The 22,302-nt window shown below is 35.5% G+C and overlaps 1 protein-coding gene across 1 annotated transcript in view; it reads right to left on the bottom strand.

Annotated features, from left to right (window-relative positions):
* Sntg1 (syntrophin, gamma 1) overlaps positions 1-22,302 on the bottom strand; it is an 852,919-nt gene that overhangs the window by 579,787 nt on the left and 250,830 nt on the right. The window contains exon 2 of the mRNA XM_013009280.1: positions 3,715-3,790. The gene's annotated coding sequence lies outside the window, so the exon portion shown is untranslated. The remainder of the gene's footprint in view (positions 1-3,714; positions 3,791-22,302) is intronic.

The raw sequence follows: 22,302 nt of genomic DNA, 5'->3' as shown, positions 1-22,302 counted from the left end.
TTTTTTTACAAGTAAAATGAAATGATATTTTTCTCTTACTCTAAGAAATAGTTTCTTACATAACTTTAAAGAAGCTGATAATTATTTTCTGATGTCCACAATGCCTTCAAATTCTTAATTCTCCCATCCTCAGTGTTGGGGTTACAGCATGCACCACTATTCTCAGCTAGCGATATTTTATCCATCCTTTCTCTGTGTGTGTGTGTGTGTGTGTGTGTGTGTGTGTGTGTACATACTGGGGATCAAACTCAGGGCTGTATATATTCTATGCAAATACTCAAATATTACAAATATGCTAAATTCCCAGCTCTTGAATTCTTTCTGATATATGAATGATATTTCTTGAAATAATTTTTTAATGTAGCCACTTTTTTCTCAACTGAGAAATGAAGTCTTTAAGATACACAGACTGTAGCTACAGCTACAGTTGATCAAATTTTTCTGGAATATTTGTTGGGATCCTGTATATTTTGGCACAATTGTAAAATCTGAGGTCAAAAAGAGAAACTGTGACATTTAAAATTTAATAGAAACAAAAGCTTACACAAACAACCAAAATATAAATCAGCATTTTTTTAAATTTGAGTCCCAGGGAACTTATGGATACTAGCACCCTGGACAGCAGCCTCAATTCACCTCCCCTAATGGAGACTTACCCGAGTCAGAGTCTGTAGCAAGGAAGATGGATGGGCAATGGATCAACTTAGAGCATGCAAAGAAAGCTTGCTATGATAGGAAGATGCTGCTGAGCTCAAGACAGAGCTTGGTTGCATTTGGTTATTGTATCATTTCATTCATGAACAACACAGTCAGCAAAACTAGAAATGCACTATAGGAATCAATGATTCTATTAAATCACACACATGCTTAAGTGAGCTGGGAGTTTCAACAATGTTTCTGCTAGTAAACAGACCAACAGAAGTTACATCCTGTGGAAACATAATCACACAGCAAGGAAACAGAGCAAGGGAAGACCAAGTAAAGCAGAGAGTGGATGATTCCAATGACCCTAAAGCACAGGAAAGCAGCCAGTAAAATTCTACAACACTGAATACATGACATAGTCATCTTCTCTTGGAAAATAAGAAAGTATTTAGGAATTCTGAGATATCCTCTAGTCAAGTAGAGAGCACTGCGCAGCAGAAGGGGGATGGATGGCCCAGATACCATGGCTGCTGACAGCCCAGTCACGAATGGGTTATTGTGAAGCCACTTTCCTTTTCAATGTGGAACAAATGTAGCTCAACAAGTGAATACATAGTAGCAAGAATAAATAATGGAAGAGAAAGGTATGTGCTTATATTGATAGAGAAATATTTGAAGTGCACACAGTTATTTCCAAAATAACTTCATACTGGGCTGGGAAGGTGGCTCAGTGGTAGAGCACTTGCCTTGCATGCATGAGGCCCTGGGTTCGATTCCTCAGCACCACATAAACAAAATAACTACATACTATTTTGTGTGATTGTCAGAAGATTCCTGGAGGACAGAACAGAACAGACACTATAGAGGGAATTGCTCTTTCTCCCTCTATATCTGGCTGTTTGCCTTCTTCATACACATCATACAGTTGTCCTTGCTCATTCATGAAGATTATCATGGAAATAAGTAGATGCCTGTAGCTCCAAACAGTACCAAATCCAAAACATATAATCTTGTCCAGGTATGATTTTATAAAGTAGGTATAGTAAGACATGATCAGTAACTGATAATAAGATCAGACAATCAGACAACATGGTGTAATAAATCCATCAACATCACTATTCTTGTGCTTTATAATCATTAGTATTAACAACCTACTTGGAGATAAATACTGTGATAATTTAATGGAGACAACTACCACGTTACTAACAACAGGAAGTATTTATTGTGGATATCCTGGGCAAATAAATGTTCTGTGTTCCAGGTGGGGTCCCTTGCCAGCACAGCACATAGAAAACAATGCGACTTAAAACTGATGTATTGATTACTTCCAAAACCCTGTTTAATATTTTGAACTGTTTTTACTCACTACAAAAATTGAAAACACAGAACATTTAAATCATATATAAGAGGCAATTACCATTCTCGCTCTGTATTGAATTTTCATGAGAATTTATAAATGTATGACTATTTAAGACCATAATTGTTGAGCTTTACAGAAGAGTGAGGTAGAAGTACATGGAGCACTGCCTGGTGTATAAAAATGCTGACTCTCAAGGCTAATGTACCATGCTTTTGAAAGCCCAACTTCTATTATTTTCTATTTCTTTTAGCTAATTCTTTTACATGGGCTTTTAAGTGAAGGACTGAGAGAAGGAATAATAATGATCAAAGGGAAAAAAAATTCCTGTTTAATCTGAAGGTTTGAATGACTGATGTTCAGTGATAAAGAAAGGGAGAGTCCAAGTCATGGTTATGTTTGTTGAGACTCCTTAGTCTTCGCTATCAAAAAATCATCTGGAAACTTTAGAAATAATCTATCAATTACATGCATTAGAAAGAGTTTTATTGTTGTCGTTTCTTATATACTAGTCAATTTAAGGATAAGGAAAATGACTGAATTCAGGTATCCAAGGACAAAATTTGAGTGAGAAAATATTTCATTTGGTAGCCACCATATCTTCATACATTCTACCATGAGAAATATAACTAAGTATTGTGATGCTCAGCAGAGTTCTCAGTATGGAGACTATTCCTGAGCTCTGATTGCCCTTAACTCAAATGCCTCTGACCTTGCCCGTAGCCCTTGGGAGTTTAGCTTGGGGCCTCCATTAATAAATAATTTGCATGTATGCAAACATCCAGTTCTCAGCTTTTGTATTTTTCATACAGATACATACTCAAAGTGGTCTTACTATTTTTGTATTACACTGAAATATAATTTACAACATCAATATGTACAACACAATTTCCAGAGCTAGGATTATTTGAAATATAATAGTCACCAATGAGTTTTATGATTATCAGTAAAACCACAGTCAATAAAAAAATTCACAAATATGGTAACAATTTATTAGGAAAATAGATTCAGTGTATTCCACTCTTAGCTTTGAAAGCTTGGTTCTACTTATTTTTTTTTTTTAGCAATTAAGATGTGGTTCCTTCCCAGATTGACACTTGTCCTAGCTAAGATGTCAGGCAACTAAGGTTGCAGACCATATTGATCTTCTGCTGCGTCCAGTGTGCTTTCAAAAGCTTCTGAAAGTGTGTATTTGTCTCATTTTATTAATTTCTTATGAATTCATTCATTGTTCTCATCAAGCAAAAAAGAATGTAACAGGTCTTGTTTATTCTCCAGTGATATGAAGCATGTTCAGGAGTGAGTCTTTGCCAATCTGTCTCCTAGTGTCACCCACAGCACCTTCTCCTGGACTCCACAGCTTATAGCTGGGTGTGATTGCAGTTCTTTGTCTTAAGGAAGCATCTGACTTCGTACCAAATAAAGTAGGCTTTTAAGAAATGAACTGCTATTTTCGTTACTCAAAATACTGCTTGTTAAATGAATAACATATATACAATTAGAGTTGTTTAAACATATATTATTGAAAAATCATCTGAATACCAAATAAAGCAAAAAGCTGGGATGTGTTCAGAGGTTTTCCACTCAAAATCATGAAAGAGGAGTCACAAAAATTAATATCAACGTAAACAACTGTTTTCTAGAAATGTAAAGAAATGGTTATTTTTTCACCAATCAACAAATGATTCTTTATTATTAAACAATGATCTTACTTGAATTTAGGTAGAACAATATTTTCTTGTACTGGGTGGTTACTTCTCTGGAAATCTCAACATCCTGAAGAGTAATCTAGAGGCAGAAATAAAAAGATAAAAGAAGAGTCTGGTGAGTGTTCAAATAGAAGTAAAGTTTACTTAAGTGGCAGGCTGCCACCCACATTAAAATTATCCCTACTGCCACCACATTTCAATTTCTAGGATTACCTCAAATCATATATGAATGATGAAGAGAAGAAATAAGGCAATATTTAACAAAGGGATAATGTTACTAGATTAAGTTCTGTTAGACACATTCTGTGGAAATTCACTTTAAAAGAAATACAAGACAGTATTTGGTGATCTGCCAATTTCTTTTGCCAGGAGTTGTCATTTGGACTTAACCTGCCAAGACAGAGGGCTTGAGAATGAACATCCAAGTTGAAATTAGTGAAAACATTTTAAAAAACTTTCATTTTGAGGAATGGCCTACAGATTTGATGCCAAGAAGTGATGACTCTTTTATGAGACTTAGCTATTAACTCAGTTTTATAGTGGGAAAGGGGACTGACTCCTTAAGAGTTGGTACAATTCAAAGCCTGACCAAAAATTGTTCACTCTCTATGCTAGAATGATAATTTTGCCTTTTGTCCCTTAATTTTCATGATCCCATTTGTGTTACAAGCCCTCTCATGAACTTAATTATAGTATGGAAAGACTCCAATACTTTATAAAATGACAGCTAAGTATCATATTTATATTAAATAAAAAAGATAGTAAAAGTCTCAGGGTTTTAGGATTATCTGTTTAGGAATCATTTGTGAAGCTTTAGAAAATAGGCATCAGTTTCAGGATATATATCATGACCCTGAGTTTTATTTAAATTCACATAGGTTTTTATGAAAAAAATGCTGTAGAAAAATATAAATGATAGCCATGTTGGGACCCCTAAACTAGAATAAAATTTTTAAAGTGTGAGATGAATGATACTTAGACAAACCTCAAGATTCCTACTTTCTCATGTAGTATTTGATTGTGGCCTGAGCTTGAGTTTATGATGGGTTTCAGTGATGGGAGGGGTACCATGAGGAGACATAGGTGAAGGGATTTTACTGACTTGATTCCCAGTGTCAGTTCACCAACTTAAAGGAGATCATCCACATGGCTAAACTTGATCAGGTTGGTGCTCACACAGAAGTTCAGATGAATCAGACTGAGCAGACTTGGGTTATGAAGCAGCTGGGTCAGGCCAAGCCACAAGCCTGCCTTCTAAAATTGGCTGACAGGTACTCTGAGCAGGCCTGGCTAATCTAGAACAAGAACATAAAGACCTAACCCATACAATCTTGAATAATTGGATTCTTCTGGCATCTTCAATCATGTGGTGAAAAGATTTAACATTCAAATAAGAACACAGCCCCAGAGGCACCATGACTGTAACCCTGTGAGTTTCTGAATAAGGAAACCAACTGTGTCTGCTACTCTGACACAAGGGGACTGTAAGCTAACATAAATGCACTTCAAAACACTAAGGTTAGAACCATTTCCTATGTAGCAGTAGATAATTAACAGATGAAAGAAGTATCATGCTGCTTGGTATATCATTTAATTTAACAAATCTTTACCACAGTACACCTTGGGTTTCAACCTAGGCTTTCATCATACATCAATACCGTTCTATGGAAGAGTAAATTTTTGTGCACCTTCAAAAATTTATTTAAAATTTTATGAACAAGAATTCCCAAACCAAGCCAGGTGCTGGTGGCTTACGCCTGTAATCCTAGCTACTCAGGCGGCTGAGATCTGAGGATCGCAGTTCAAAGCCAGCCCAGGCAGGAGAATCCATGAGACTCTTATCTACAATAGACCACTCAAAACCGGAAGTGGTGCTGTGGCTCAAGTGGTAGAGCACTAGCCTTGAGCTGAAGAGCGCAGAGACAGAGCCCAGGCCACCCAGGGGTCAAGCCCCACAATCGACCAAAAAAAAAAAATCCTAAACCAGAGAAGTCATTATTTGAAAAGGAAGCAGAAAGCAGCTCTTACAAAATGACTATTCAGAGAACTACTGTAAGTTTACTTCTTATCCAAATTCACTTTGGTATCTATTAGAAGTAACAAGAAATATTGTTACTATATAATAAATTGTCTCAGAACTTATTGACAATTTCAAATCAAACTTTCATCTATATCAATAAGTGTACCTACTTCAATGCTCTTCACACACAGAAGGCAGGATTGGTAGCAAAGATGAAGAGGATTCCTGTTGCAGGATAAATTCAGCTAAAGTATTCCCGTTTCTTTAAGAGTATTTCACCAAGAATATAAAAACAATGAAGTTTGTAAGACTTATTGAAAACAATTGATGATATTTTATTGACGTTGCATTTCAGAATGTATTTTGTAAGAATATTGTGGACAGCAGTATGTCCTGTCAGGGCTCGATCTGGATGTTAAACAGACTAGCAGAAGATCACATCTTTTAAAACTACTAGAAGTGTTTAAGAATAGTTAAATATGTCTTCCCTATATCCAAACATGATCATAATTGGTAGTCTTTGTAGCACTTCCCAAGAAGATAGTCTATCTATACATCACTTCAATTTCTGCTGGCATTGGTCATGCAGATTTAGCTGCAGTATGATTTTTTTGTAATACAACTGGGACTCACGAAGCTTTGGGTGTTTGCAACATCTCACATGAACTGTCCAGTGGTCCTATGTTCAGGACTAAAATACAATATTAGGTGGAAATGGATGATGAAAGCAACATGCAGGAGGAGAGTACAGTTGTCTTATCTGGATCCTGACCATCTAAGAGTCAAATATGAACAGCAAGGATGCTTATCTGAACCATAGCCCACCACTGACTTATGAAAAAGTAAAGAGAAGGGTTTCTCCATTGATGCACTGAATCATGATAATAAGAACTACTTAATATTTAAATACAATGAGATTTGGTATAGTTATTATTCAAGAAACAATAAATGATGTAACTAACACTCCAGAATAACTATGCATGTGATTACATTTTAAGAGACAAATTCTTAATCTCATATTTAACTAAATAATTTATCCTGAGATTCTTAAGCACTGGTTACATATGCATTCCTTAATGACATTCAAAGAACATGTACAGAGGTATCAGGCTAGGAAGGCTTTGGTATTCTTCTGTCTTATACTTCAATGTCTCGACAAAATAAACTTGCACACAGACACTGTAAAAATAGAAATCATGCCAGTTGCTGGTGGCTCACACATATAATCCTAGCTACTCAGGAGGCTGAGTTCTGATGATTGCTGGTTGAAGCCAGCCCAGTTAAGAAAGTCTGGGAGATTCTTATTTCCAATAAACTACTCAGAAAATGCCAGACGTGACCCTATAGTGGTATCCTTGAACATAAAGAGGCTCAGGGACAGCACCCTGAATTCAAGCCCCAGGATGAGCAAAAGAAAAAAAAATAAACTATCAAAATCATGATCAATGTCCTTAACTATAGCCATATAAACTCATATCTTATTTCTAGGAATTAGTGTAGCTCTTTTAAATCAGTTTAGTAGTATCTCAGTGTGTGAGAAGGTAACATTAGAGGTATAAAATATTTCATACATGAACATACTTTTATAAAGGAAGCAAAGTCAGGTTTATAGAATTAACATCTTACCTTATTTTGTATGTGTAAAAACAAAAGAAAATTGATCACATTTTTTAAAAATTATGTACTTTTCAAAAGCAAGGAAATAGGCTTACACTTCTGAACCAAATATGTTAGATTTGTATCTACATGGTCTTTCCTTCTAAATACAACAAAATATCTTGTAAAGAACTGAAAAGATACTAATAGCATGGCTTTAGAAGATGGAATGTAAAAATGAAAGTTCTACGAACCTATAGCTTTGGGAGCTATATGCCAGTGAAACATCTTATATTCCAAGATGGATAGTCTAGAGTTAGGCCAACCACCTCTGTGAATCAAGTGCATAATAAATTGACAGCAAAAACAAGCAAAGAGATAAACAACAACAAACTGTCTATAGCTGAGGACCCTCAAATCATCAGTTCATTTCTCACATTTCTCTTCCCCTGTGGTAGTCACATGGGTAATCAACACACACAGTTTCCTGCTGGCCAACAAGATCAGTGACATCTTGATTAGTGGCAGTGGCATCAATGTGGTTCTAACCCAATCCCTAGCACCTGGTGGCTTTATCCAAAAAGTACTTTAATTAATGAGGCCTGGCAATGACTCATTACTCTACACCTGAAGTATTGATATTTTGATCTGCCAGAGCAGTGATATCAGACTCCTGGGGCAGTATTTGCCTGATCTGCAGCATCAGCAATAAAGGGTCTTACCAACCCTGGCTTGCTAAATACATGAAATATCAACAATCCACTCTGCTATTTTAGCACCTTCAGAAAGGTATCTACTCAATAATAAAGTCAGTATCAGATCCCATTTCCTGAATGGACAAATGGAGAAGGGGTGAGCTGATGCTAATCAGAACCCATCTGTTAGAGCTTCCAATGATCCAGTCCCATACTCAGATCTGAGACAATGGCAGATTTAGTTTACCACAATGCTTGTGACCAAGACTGAGTTTGTCCTACCCAAGAACAATGAGTCCCAAGGCAGCATATACAGAGCTGTGAAGGAAGGCCAGAAGAGCAAGAATGAAGCAAATCAGAATAGTGTTGCACAGGAACTAAAACTTACCTGGAAATATCATTGAGCCCACAATTTAAAAAAAGTAGGCCAGGACTCATATATTAAATCTAAAATAGAATGCTTGCTTGCACAAAATAACGTTTAACAGAATCAAAACTATCTTTTCATAAGAGCTAAAATTTCCATTACATTATAAAATAATGCACTATGTTATGTGCCATTAGAAATACAACTTGAGTTACAAAAAAGGAGCACAGTACAAATGATGAAATACTGAAATACATTTAGAAATTTTAATAATTATAACCTCCTATGAAAAGCTACAAAAAGAAATAATGCTACTACTAAAAAAAGAGAATTTAAAAAATAGACCTAAGTGGAAGAAGGTATATAATTAACAATACAATAACTAAAATCATGGATGGACTTAATATAGGAGAAGATCTATTCAATGAACTTTAAGACAGATGAGTTGAATATACTCAATCTGCTCAACAAAAGAAAAGCAAATTGATCAAAAAGCTAATATACACCCAAAGTCTTACAGGGCAAAAAGAAAACCTCTAAGTTGGCTATCACTGAACTTCCACAAAGAAAGGATAAAAATATGAGACTGGAAAATAATTTAAAAAAATAATTTAAAATTTTCCATATTAGCAAGAAATTTAAAATTCAAGATTGAGCAACCAGTAGAAGATAAACCAGTAGAAACATACAATGCAAATGCACAAAAGGCAGGAGAAATTCATTGTCACTAGAGGGATTCGCTATCAAATGACAGAAGGTATGTCATCTGGAACCAGAAATGAAGAGTTTTCAATGGCTGACAGGAAGAGTCATATATCATATCGATAGTAGGAGAAACTAAAGTACTGAAAATAAAAATATTGGAGTAAGGAAAACTAACGGCAGGGAGCTAAGGAAAACTAGGATGTAATAGTGGTAATGCAATATATTTTTACTATAAGGCAAAATATTTGTATGTTTGGACATAATAATGGGAAATATAAATACTATTTAAAAATACAGATTGAAATAAGTAGAGAACATATGTTCATATATCAGTTAACATAATAGTAAATGCTGTACAGAGGAGTTACAGTTACATGAGCAAGGTAATGAGTACATTTCCTATTGTACATTGCCTCCTCCTTTATTTTCCCCCTACCATCCCTTCCCATCCTACCTCCACAATTATCCCCCCCTCAAAGTTGTAAAGTTCATTTTTAACACAGGATTGTAGTGTTTTCTACATCTCATTGTTACAATGGGTCAACCTATGTCCTATTTAAGCATTTTGTTTTTTTCCCTTCATCTCCCCGAATCAGAGAAGTGTATATACAAGATGCAGGGCACTGACATCAAATAGTGAAGACAGGGGTTATACCATGGGGGAGGAACATACAAAGAAACAAAAAATCACATGGTACATTATAAATACATTAGAAAAAATAGCAAAAAAAAGATATTTGTGTCCCTATCTTGAGGTTTATTTCACTTAACATCATCATATATGGTCATATGTACACAGCTTTTGACCTTTTCTGCTTGTCCTACTCATGTACTAGTTTTTGCAAATAAGGAAAACCATGGGACCTATGTTTCTTTGGGCCCAGCTTACTTCACTTAATATAATTATTTTCCAAGTCTTTCCATTTCCTAAAAGATGGGGCAATGCCATTCTTTCTGATGGAGGTATAAAATTCCATTGTATAAATGTACCACATTTTCTTGATCCATTCATATACTGAGGGGCATCTGGGTTGGTTCCATATCTTAGCTACAATAAATAATGCTGCAATAAACATAGTTGTGCTGGTAGCCTTAGTATGGCCTTGTTTGTGATCCTTTGGGTAAATGCCCAAAAGTGGGATTGCTGGGTCATAGAGGAGCTCTATGTGGAGTCTTTTGAGGAACCTCCATACTGTTTTCCAAGGTGGTTGAACAAGTATACACTCCCACCAACAATGCAATAGGGTTCTCTTTTGGCCACATCCCCTCCAGCATCTGTTGTTATTAGAGTTTTTGATTATAGCCATTCTAACTGGGGTGAGGTGGAATCTCAATGATGTTTCGGTTTGCATTTCTTTTATGGCTAGAGAGGTTGAGCATTTCTTCATGTGTCTACTTGCCATTCTTATTTCCTCTTCAGAGAAGTTTCTCTTTAAGCCTTTAGCCCACTTATTTATTGGGGGATTTTTTTATAGAAGTTATTGTTGGGGATTTAATTTTTTGAGTTCTAAGTATATTTTAGATATGAGACCCTTTTCTGTTGTATGGCTAGTGAAGATCTTGTCCCAATCCATGGGCTTTCTATTGATCTTGCTATGTATGTCCTTTGCCATGCAGAATCTCTACAGCTTCATGCATTTGTCCATTTGTCCAGCCTTTCATTGATTTGTTGTGTTTCTGGGTATCTATTAAGAAAATTTCAGCCTGTGCAAAGGAGATGTAGGGTTTCTCTTATTCCATCCTATAATGTTTTCAGGGTGTCTGTTTTGACTTCAAAGTCTTTGTTCCATTTAGAGTTGATTTTGGTGCAGGGTGACATAGAACGATCTAGCTTTAGTTTTCTACAGGTAATTAACCAATTTTGCCAGCACCATTTACTGAAGAGGCTGTCTTTCTTCCATTTATTTTTTGTAGTTTCCTTATTGAAGATTAGGTGACTATAGGTCTGTGGGTTCATTTCTGGGTTTTCAGTTCTATTCCATTGGTCCTGAGGTCTGCTCTTATGCCAATACCAAGCTGTTTTGATTACTATAACTTTATAGTAGAGTTTGAAATTTGGTATTGCTATTCCTCCAGCACTGTTCTTTCTGTTAAGGATCATTTTTGCTATTTGGAGTCTCTTATTGTTCCATATGAATTTTTGGATTGCTTCTTCTATTTTCTTGAAGAATGATGTTGGAATATTGATAGGTATCGCATTGAATTTGTAGATAGCCTTTGGAAGTGTTGCCATTTTCATGATGTTGATCTTTCCAATCCAAGAGCATGGGATGTTTTTCCACTTCCTAAGTTCTGCTTTGATTTTTTTTCAGGGTTTTAAAGTTTGCATCATAGAGGTCCTTCACTTCTTTTGTTAATTCAACCCCTACGAATTTTATTTTTTGTAGGACTATTACAAAAGAGTTGATTTCCTGATTTCCGATGCGCTCTTCTCATTGTTGGCATACAGAAAAGCCATTGATTTTTGGGGGTTAGTTTTATAACCTGCTACTTTGCCACAGTTTCGAATCAGCTCCAGTACTTTCAGAGTAAGTCCATGGGATTCTTTAAATACAAGATCATTTTATCTGGGGAGGGAGAGTTTTACTTCATCTTTCCCTATTTGGATCCCCTTTATGTTTACATGTACATCTTGTCCTATTGCTGTAGCTAGGCATTCTAATACTAAATTGAAGAGAAGTGGACAGAGTGGACATCCTTGTCTGGTTCCTGAGTTTAGAGGAAATGGCTTTAGTTTTTCGCCATTAAGTATAATACTGCCTATAGTTTTGTCATATACAACCTTTAGTATATTGAGGAATATTGCATAGATTCCTAGTTTTTCCAGTCTTCATCTATTGTATCTTGTCAAATGATTTTTGAGTATCTATGGAGATAACTGTGGTTCTTATCCTTACTCTTATTGATGTGATGAATTATATTAATTGACTTCCGTATATTGAATCAGCTTGGCATGCCTGAAATGAATCCTGTTTGATTGAGGTGTATGAATTTTTGGATGAGTTGTTGAAGTCGATTGGCCAAATTTTGTTGAGAAGTTTTACATCGATGTTCATCAAAGAAATGGGTCTATAATTCTCTTTCATTGATGAGTCACTGCCTGGTTTTGGGATAAGTTTTATGATGGCTTCAAAGTAAGAGCTGGGTAGTGAACTTTCTTTTTCAATTTCATTGAAGAGTTGGAGGAGTATTGGTGTGAATTCTGTTTTGAAGGCCTCATAGAATTCAGCTGTAAATCCATCCGTCCTGGTCTTTTCTTAAATGGGAGGTCTTATTGTTGTTTCTATTTCAGTGTTTGATATGGGTCTGTTAGGTTGGTTTAACTCATCTTGGTTTAGTTTTGACATGTCAATATTTGCTAGGAAATCATTCATTTCTCCAGATTCTCAAACTTATTAGTATAAAGGTTTGAGAAGTATTCCTTATAATATTCAGAATATTGGTTGTTTCTGTGAAGATGTTTCCATTCTCATCTGAGTTTGTTTATTTGGGTGTGTTCTCTTCCTTTTCTGATAAGATTTGTTTATGGTCTGTCAATTTTGATAACTTGTTTAAAGAGCCAACTCTGTTTTGTTGATTCTTTCTTTTTTTTTTAGATTCTAATTCATTCAATTCTGATTTAATTTTAATTACTACTTTCTGTCTACAGGATTGGGGTTTATCTTGCTTCTCTTTTTCAAGGAGGTTCAGATTTCTCATTAAATTGTTGGCTTCAGATCTCTCCAATTTGTTGAAGTTGGAACTTGCCTCTGAATACTCCCTTTGCTGTGTCCCAGAGGAGCTGGTAATTTCTGTGTTCATTTTTGTTGAATATCAAGAACATTTGAATTTCATTTCTAGTCTCTTCCATGACTCACTGCTGGTTCAACAGTGTGTTGTTCAGCCTCCATGTGTTACAGGACTTTCTTTGGTGGATTTTGATATTGAGTTCTAATTTTATTCCCTTGTGGCCTGAGAGAATGCAGGGCATAATTTCAATGTTTATGAACTTTGACATGTTTGCATTATGACATAAAATGTGTTCTATTTTGGAAAATGTTCTGTGTGCTTCTGAGAAGAACCTGTATTCTGATGCTGCTGGGTGAAATATTCGGTAGATGTCTGTTAAATCTAATTTATCTATGCAGTTGTTTAGATCTTTAAGTTGTCTCTTGAGTTTTGCTGAGTTGATCTATCCAGTGGGAATAGTGTTGTGTTAAAGTCCTCAACAATTAAAGTCTTTGGATCTATGTGAAATTTAGGGAAAGTAGTGTTTCTTGAATAAATTTGGGTTCCCCATTATTTCCTGAATAGATATGTAAAATTATAATATCCTCATGAAGGAGAGAACCTTTAATTAGCATATAATGACCTTCCTTAACTGTTCGTACTAATTTTAATTTGACGTCTATTTTATTTGATATTAGGATTGCAACTCCCACATGCTGATGGGGGTCGTTTTCTTGGTATACTTTTTCCAGCCTTTTACTTTCAAAATATGTTTGTTTTTATGTGCAAGGTGTGACTCTTGAAGGCAGCAGATAGAAGGATCTTGCTTTTTAATTCAACTAGACAGTTTGCTGCTTAATTGGAGAGTTAAGTCCATTAATATTCAGAGTTAGTACTGAGAGGTCTTTGGTAGTTCCTGCCATGTGAAAACTGGGTTCTTCCTATGGTTCTTCGATTCTCAGTTTGGGTGCAGTTTTTTTTTCCTTTATTGAGCTCTTGTTGGTTTTCTATGTGTAGGACATCTTTAATTATCTTTTGTAGGGATGGTTTGGTGGAGATATATTGTTTCAGTTATTATTTGCTATGGAAGTTTTTTGTTTGCTTGTTTGTTTTTATTTTTATTTTTTATTGTGAGAATACCATACAGAGGAGTTACAATTACATGGGCAAGCTAACTAGTACATTTCTTATCAAGCATTGTTGCCTCCTCTTTGTTTCTTCTTCCCATCCCTTCCCATACTCTCCCCCTTTCCCCACCCGATCCTCCCCCCACCCCAACCAAAGTTGTAAAGTTCATTTTCCGACATAACGACTTGTACATCTCATTGTTGCAATAACTAGGGAAACTATGGAAGGTTTTTATTTCACCTTCTGTTATGAAGGAGAGTTGAGATGGATACAGTATTCTTGGTTGGTAGTTGTTTGTCTTTAGGGCATGGCATACATCATTCCAGGCTCTTCTTGCTTTAATTGTCTCTGCTGAGAAATCTGAGATTATTCTAATTGGTTTCCCTTTTTAGGTGATTGATCTTTTCTTCTTGACAGATATAAGGATCCTTTCCTTGGTCTGAATTGATCCTGTGTGGATTATAATGTGATAGTGGGGTGTCCTGTTCTGATCTGGTCTATTTGGGGTTCTAAAAGCTTCTTATATATGAATAGGCCTATCTTTTTGCATGTTTGGGAAGTTCTCTGCTAGGATCCTGTTAAATAAATTTCCTAGACCATTAACTTCTGTTTCTAGATGTTCCTGTACACCCATTATCCTCAGATTAGGCCTTCTGATGGTGCCTTCTAAATGTTGAATAGATCTATCATATTTCTTGGATTTGTCTTGGATAATTCTCTGTTATTTCTCTATAATATTAAGGCTGTCTTCAATCCCAGAGATTCGATCTTCTGCATGATCTAACCTATTGTCAAAATTTTCTACTTTTTTAAAATTTCCTTTCCTTCTAATTGGTTGGCTTTCATTGCTTCAAATTCTTTGTTGGAGCTTTGTTTTAGATCTTGTACAGACTTCTTTACTTCCTTAATTTGTTTTTCAGTGTTCATTCCCAAATCCCTTAGTTGATTATGATTTCCTTGGATTCCCTTTACTTCTAACGGGCTCCATTCAGCATTCCCTTTGTGGTCTTTCTGGATTCCTTCAGCTGTCTGTTTATGGATTCCTTGTATGCCTCCATTGATCTTTGTCTATTCTCATCTATTCCTCTATTACTTTTTGATTAGCTTGTTCATGCTCATGCAATTCCTGTATTACTCTTTGACTATTCTCAGCCTGCTCACACAATTCCTGTATTAATCTTTGATTAGCTTCTTCACACTCATGAGATTCCTGTGTTAATTTTTGGTTGGCTTCTTTATGCTCATGAAGTTCCTGTGTTAATATTTGGTAAGCCTTGTCTTGCTCCTTATCATTCTCACAAGGAGACCTTTGTAGGCTTCAATATTATCATTCACCCTGTTTACCAATAGTGTTTGTAGAGCTTTTTGGCAACTCTCCTTTGGATTATTCATCAACTGTTCTGTCACCTGATTATCATGAGTGAGGGTTGAGATACCTGGATTTGCCATTTTTCTTGTGTTTCTCTGGTTTGTTTTTCCCATTTGGTATGAAAGTAATACCAGTTTCACGCTACAACACTATTTTAAGGCAAGCATAGTTGCACAGACTAATTGATGCAGTCAAAATGACTGCAAATACAATCTACTTCAATAGACATAATCTAACTCAATATCAAACAACTATGGATTAATGGGCTAAGAATGTCAGAGGGATTCAGCAGACCAGAAATTAATAGGTTTAGGGAGAATTGTGGGGAAATTTAGGATTAGAAGAATGTGGAGAGGTAAAAAGAAAGAATGAATTTAACCAAGCCCTAATTTGAGTGAGGAGATGGGTATAACAAAATGAAAGGAGGAGAGAGATAAAGTAACAAAAAATGAAAAAAAAAAACAAAAATTTAAATTAAAAAAATGAAACACTTAAAAATTATGTAAGTATAAAAAATAATACTAATAGAACAGGATAGAATGAGAGGAGAGAGATAAAAAGGAAAAAGGAAAAAATAAAGAATAAAAAATTTTTAAATAGTATACTTAAAAACTATGTACATATACGGAAATACTATTAAAGGAATTAAACCTAAGAGGTTGTGAATTGAGTAATCTATTTCTGAATTAGTATGCACACAATGAAGTATAAGGTATAATAATCCATGAATGGTATATATCTGCAGATGAGTATAATAGCAATTAAGTTGTGCAAAGAAAAAAATGGGGTGTTGGCCAAAAGGTTAAAAGGGATTTAAAAAACAAAACTAAACAAAAACAAAACAAAAAACACACATACACACCTAAAGTAAAAATTGTGGGGAGGATCTTCTATCTCCCCTGTGTCTGGAACCAGTCTCTTGGTGGAGTCTCTAGTTTGCTTGTGGTATTTGATTTTCTTGTGGCTTGATTGTGTTCTAAAGTCAGTTTGTTTGAGCAGGCAGAAAGCTCTGCTTTACCCTGAACTTTGTGATACTCCTCCCAGGCTAGTTCAGTGGGATGGAGATCTGCTTTGAGTATCACAAAAGAGGGAGATGGCTGCTTCTTATAGCTTGGAGTTGCTGTGATGAGGTTAGCTTGTGCCTAGGGTTGGAGCCTATTAGCAATTAGTAGCTTTTCCCTGAGGGGCTAGTTCCTGAGACACTCACAGAGCCCAGTCTGGAGCCATTCTCAGGATTAATTTTTACTGAGTTTCAATTGTTTTTCTTTTAGCCCTCCTGCTGCTGGCCTTCAGCCTAGGCTGCAGTGGGGAGGGGCAGCCTCTGGTTCTGTTTACCTAGTGAAGAAAATCACTTTGAGGGTGTGGAGCCTCCTCTGCCAGGGAAGGGCAACTTTCTTCTGGGTGTAAGTGAGCAGGGCAGGTCAAGTTCCTGTGACCTGTTGAATGACTTTTATTGTTTTCTTCCAAGGCCTGAGTTGAAGCTAGCCGCTAGGGCCATGCCTTTGTCAGTATCAAAGATGGAGATCTTCTAAGGTGGTGGGGGAGTGGTTACCTTCCCACTGCTGCTCAGTGAAAAGGAGTAAGGATGTCTTGGGTGTACTCAAGCCAGTCTCTTTGTTTCTGGGACGTTCATAGTCTGCCATCAGCAGGATAAAGATTTCTCTTCCTTGTCAGTTCTTGCAGGTGGTGAGTAGAACCTGTTCCCACACCAAGTCTGGAGGCTTTTTCCTGGGATCTCTCTGTTGTTATGATGGCCAGGGCAGCAGCTGCTGGCACCACCTAGATGGACTCCAGCAAGTGTTCAGATCTGTCTCTTTAACCAAGCTGCCTGAAATTTTCTTCTCTGGCCAAACTGTCTGTACTGTGATGGCACAACTTGGTGTGATCCTCTAGCCTAGAACTGTTCGCTGGAACACTAAAACTGCTGTATATGTGAAAGCTGGTTTAGCCTCCAGTTTCTCCTCCACCATCTTCCTCCGGACTCCAAAATTAATTTTTGACAAAGAAGCTAAAATTCAAAAGAGAAAGAATTGCTTTTCCTAAATTTGGCTGACAATTAGAAATCCATAGTTACTAGACTTGGCACAAACACTTGACCCATAAAATTAGAAACTGATAAATTAGACTATGTCAAAATAAAGGATGTTTATTTTATCACAGTGTCTATTAAAAGGATAAAAAATAAAATACCCAGTGTGAGACAATTTTTGAAAGCCAAATGTCTTAAAATAAATTTATTTGTATAACGTATCATTTCAAAACTTAATATTGAAAAAAAAAGAGGTGTGCACTGGTGGGTCACACTTGTAATCCTAGCTATTCAGGAGGCAAAGATCTTAGGATTGTGGTTCAAAGCCAGCCCTGCCAGGAAAGTCCATTAGATTCTTATCTCCAATAACCACCAGAAAACTGGAATGGTGCATGGCTCAATATAGTAGAGCAATAGCCTTCAGCTGAAGTGCTCAGAGACAGCATGCATGCCCAGAGTTCAATCCCCATGACTGACAAAAAAAATCTAATGAGCCATTTTGAAAATAAGTACAAGTCATGAGCAGATATTTTATCTTGTGGAAAATAAACACATAAAACATTTGCAATATCATTTACCCTTACAGTAATGCAAATTAAAACTGCAATGAAAGGTTACAGTATGGCCATAAAAATGCCTAGAGGGAAAACAAAATAAAGGCTGGTTTGTGTTTAAAGAAAGAAAATGCTTATATACTTCTAAAACACAAAATATTACCGCCTTTCTGGCAGGTTGTCTTAAAGTAAAAATCAACTGCCAATATTATCTAGTAATTATACGTCCACAGAAATGAAAACTACTTTTTCTCAGAATCATGTATAGCATCTTTATTTTCATAGTACAACAGAACACAATCGAAAATACATCAATTGGTAAATGATTAAACAAACTCAATATACATATCTTTTAGTGTAATACTCTACAATGAAAGGAAGAAATGTGTTGATATACAACTTTGGAAGAACTCCAAATATTAACATCATGGCACCTAAAGTGGGGCCTGAACTCTGGGTCTGGGCGCTGTTCCTCAGCTCTTCAGCTCAAGGTGAGCACTCTACCATTTGAGCTACAGTGCTACTACCAACATGCAATGTCTTATTTATATAGTATTCATGAAGTAACATAATTACAGGAAAAGGGAATGAATGAGGATGCGGTAGAAGAGTGTGTGACTATAAATGGATTTTAAAAAATGAAATCTTGTGGAAATTGTAGTTAACTATGATGTGGTTTAAAATGTAGTCAGAAACTTGTGTGATAAATTGTGACACACACAATTTATTAATGGAATAAACTGTGCAGATTGTAAAAATGCTAAGTCCTGATTTTACTAATCACAAACTAAATTATTAAGATACTGAATTTGGTATTAAAATAACAGTTACAAAGATAAAAACTCTTGTGTCCCCTATCTTGGGGTTCATTTTGCTTAGCATTATGTTATATGGTCATAGGTACATAGCTTTGGACCTTTTCTGCTAGTATGGTAAGATTATTCTAGAATTATACTAATTATTGCAAATAAGTGAAACCATAGGATCTATTTTTCATTGGGTCTGGCTTACTGCACTTAATATAATTTTTTCAAGTCTTTCCATTTCCTAACAAAAAGGGCAGTGTCATTCTTCCTGATGTAAGCATAGAATTCCATTAGATAGATAGATAGATAGATAGATAGATAGATAGATAGATAGATAGATAGAGATGCATACAGATATATTTATATATTGTATAATATATGTTTATTATTTAATTATACCATGTTTTCTTGATCCATTCATCTACTGAGGGACATCTGGGTTTGTTCCATATTTTAGCTATGGTGAATAATGCTATGATAAACATAGTTGGCTGGTAGCTTTAGTGTGGCTTTGTTTGTGATCATTTGGGTAAATTCCCAAGAGTGGGATTGCTAGGTCATAGGGGAGCTCTATACATAGTCTTTAATGTACTATGTGATTTTTTTGTTTCTTTTGTATGTTCTTCCCCCATTGTATAACCCTTTTGTCACTGCATTTGATTCCAGTTCCTGCATCTTGTATATACATTTTTCTAATTTGGGGAGGGAAAGGAAACAACAAAATGCTGAAAAAATGGACACAGGTTGACCCATTGTAACAATGAGATGTTCAAGACACTATGTTGAAAATGAACTTTTCAACTTGGGGTGGGGAGGGAGGAGTTAGGGAAGTGGGAGAGAAGAGACAGTAGGGGAAAAACAAAGAAGGGGGTAACAATGCTCAATAAGAAATGTATTCATTACATTACTCATGTAACTGTAACGCCTCTGTAAGTATCTTTACAATTATACATATATATATATACATATACATATATATATATATATATAAGATACTGAATTTGGAGGGATTGAGCAAAAGATTGTAAAGATTTTTCTAGTACATTGCCTTGCAATATTCAAACTTTACAACTCCTTCAAAATCTTAAAACCAAAACCTCAAAGGAAGGATGAAAGTAAACTTCAATTAGTTTAATCTCTTACAGCAACACAGAATAGAATATGCTGTATTTTGTAACTTAAAAGTCCTCCAAAGGCCCATGAATTAAAAACTTGTTGTTGCATAGAAGCAATATAGGGGAGCCTTTAATAGCTGATGTCTAGGAAGGAGTCTTCTACTCTCAGAGACTACACTCTTGACGTAGACAATGGGACTCTAGCCCACTGTCTTCTCTTTTCTAGCATGTTGGCATAAGGTATATAGCCTCCTGTACCACACTGCCCTGTGATGAAGCATTGACTTGTTACAGACACAAAAGGTGAAAGAAGCCTAGATGGACGTCTCCAAACAGGGAGCCAACATAGGCTTTTCTTTTCTAACACTGATTATCTCTGGTAATTGTTACTATTATTGGAAGATAAGTAACCCAGGACATAAGAGTAGTAAAATTGCCACATTGTCACTATTTATCACTGATTATACTGTGTATGTGTGTGTACACATACAGCAGATATAGCAGCTATCTACATATATAATATATACACATGTATATGAATACATATCTCCATATACATTTTATACACACACATATATGTATATATATACTTATTTGTTTATCTGTTGGGATTGAGAATCTCTTGGCGTTTTAAGAAAACCTTTATGTGCATGTTCTCACTAGAGCCTTCTGTTTGGGTCATGATCCCCTTTAGCACTCAACAAAGAGAAAGCAGACATCAGTAATAAAAACAACAATTCAAAACAAACCAGATGTTCATACTTGCCAATTGTTAACATAAGTGTGGTGAAATTCAAAGCTTCCTATTTTCTTTTGTTGCAGTTCTTCTGGGGGATACTGCCTTTTCTAGGGTCCATTGTTTGTTTCATAAAATGAAACTTCAGTATTTTCCAATGTTTTTATTTACATTCCTTCATAGGAATGCAGGAAATTGTTGGGTCTTTCTAATCTACCATCTTCCCCTGATACTTTTTTAAAATTGGGGTTGTATTTTTTCCACAAATCTAGCCTTTACCAAAGATAAGTAGAATTTTGAAATACTAAACATTCTAGAAAGTAAGAAAATAAATAACTTTCCTGTTTCATATTTTTTATTAAAAAACTTTCTGCATTTTAATTAGTGGAAATAATTAGATACACAGAATTATTATATCTTAAAACTCCATTATTAAGCACTCTTGTATTATGATATTTATCTGATGTAATTTTTAAAGCCATAGGGAAAATCATAATTCATATGCAAAATATTTAATAACTTCCTTCAGTCTTTCAGATTAAGGCATTACTTGAATGAGAAAGATATCAGGAGTATTACATGTGATCACTATCCAGCAACCACAATGTGATCTGAAGGAATGTGACAGAAAATATTTTATATCTGTCATATAAAAATTAATTTAGAAAAAATCTTTTTTCATCCTGAATTTCAAAGATATTTATTCCCTAAACAGATAACTGTGAATTATAACTTGGTTTTAGCTTCAACTAAAAATGTCTATTAGTTATATGACAAATATACATATAGTCATACATATATATTGATAAGATTTTCTGATTATGAGCTCCTTCCACAATTGAAAATTGTTATATAAGTGACTGAGAAAGAAGTAAAGTAGCACATAGATAATGGAAATGATTTCCAAACAGATTACATGCAGAGCAAGTTGATATTGTCTCTGGTTGGAGATGAAAATTACTGTGTATACTCAATGCTTCACATTGTAAATTAAATAATATTCAGTCCAATATAGTCTTTCCAGAAGGGAAAGCAATACATGTAGTTGAATACAAAGCTGAAATTGAGAAGTAGTCATCACAAAAAGAGGGGTGCATTTTGATGAATGGCCTTTACCTGGTCCCTGTTTGAATAAATCAAAACCTGCATAAACTGTTCCCAGTACATCCATTCATCACTTCCCTAAAACCTCATTCCTGTCACCAATCACACTGTGATGCAGGTAGTTACTCTTTCCTCCTGCCCCAACACAAAATTTGCTACCATAAAGCAATAGGGAGTTTGTGGTTTGAAGTGGAGACTCAACTTTAAGTTAAATTGACTTCTCATAATTATACTTAACAGTGCTAAGCAAATTGCCTTCATTTCAGTAAACAAAGCCATACCTGTAAAGGTCATTGGTGCATGATGTAAAATTGTTCTTTGTTACACAAAGTTCAAAACACTTTCTTTAAAAATGAGATAAAAGATCATTGTGCTTATGGGAAAACAAGAGCTTGGTTTCAACCAGGCACTGTTGGCTCATGCCTGTAATCCTAGCTACTAGGGAGCCTGAGATGGAAAAACTGTTTAAGCCCATAGCTGAGCACAGTGGCAAATACCTTTCATCCTAGGTAAGAGGTTTACATTGGAACAATCATGGCTAGTCAACTCCAGGCAGCAAATTCTGTGAAACTACATGTCAACAGAACAACCTGGTATGATGGCATGCTCCTGATAGCCAAGCTAAGACAGGAAACTTTAAATAAGCAGATTATCTCCAG

Source organism: Dipodomys ordii, unplaced genomic scaffold (genome assembly GCF_000151885.1).
Source record: "Dipodomys ordii isolate 6190 unplaced genomic scaffold, Dord_2.0 Scaffold9, whole genome shotgun sequence".
Taxonomy (NCBI): Eukaryota; Metazoa; Chordata; class Mammalia; order Rodentia; family Heteromyidae; genus Dipodomys; species Dipodomys ordii.
This window is presented reverse-complemented; position numbering and strand designations above follow the sequence as displayed.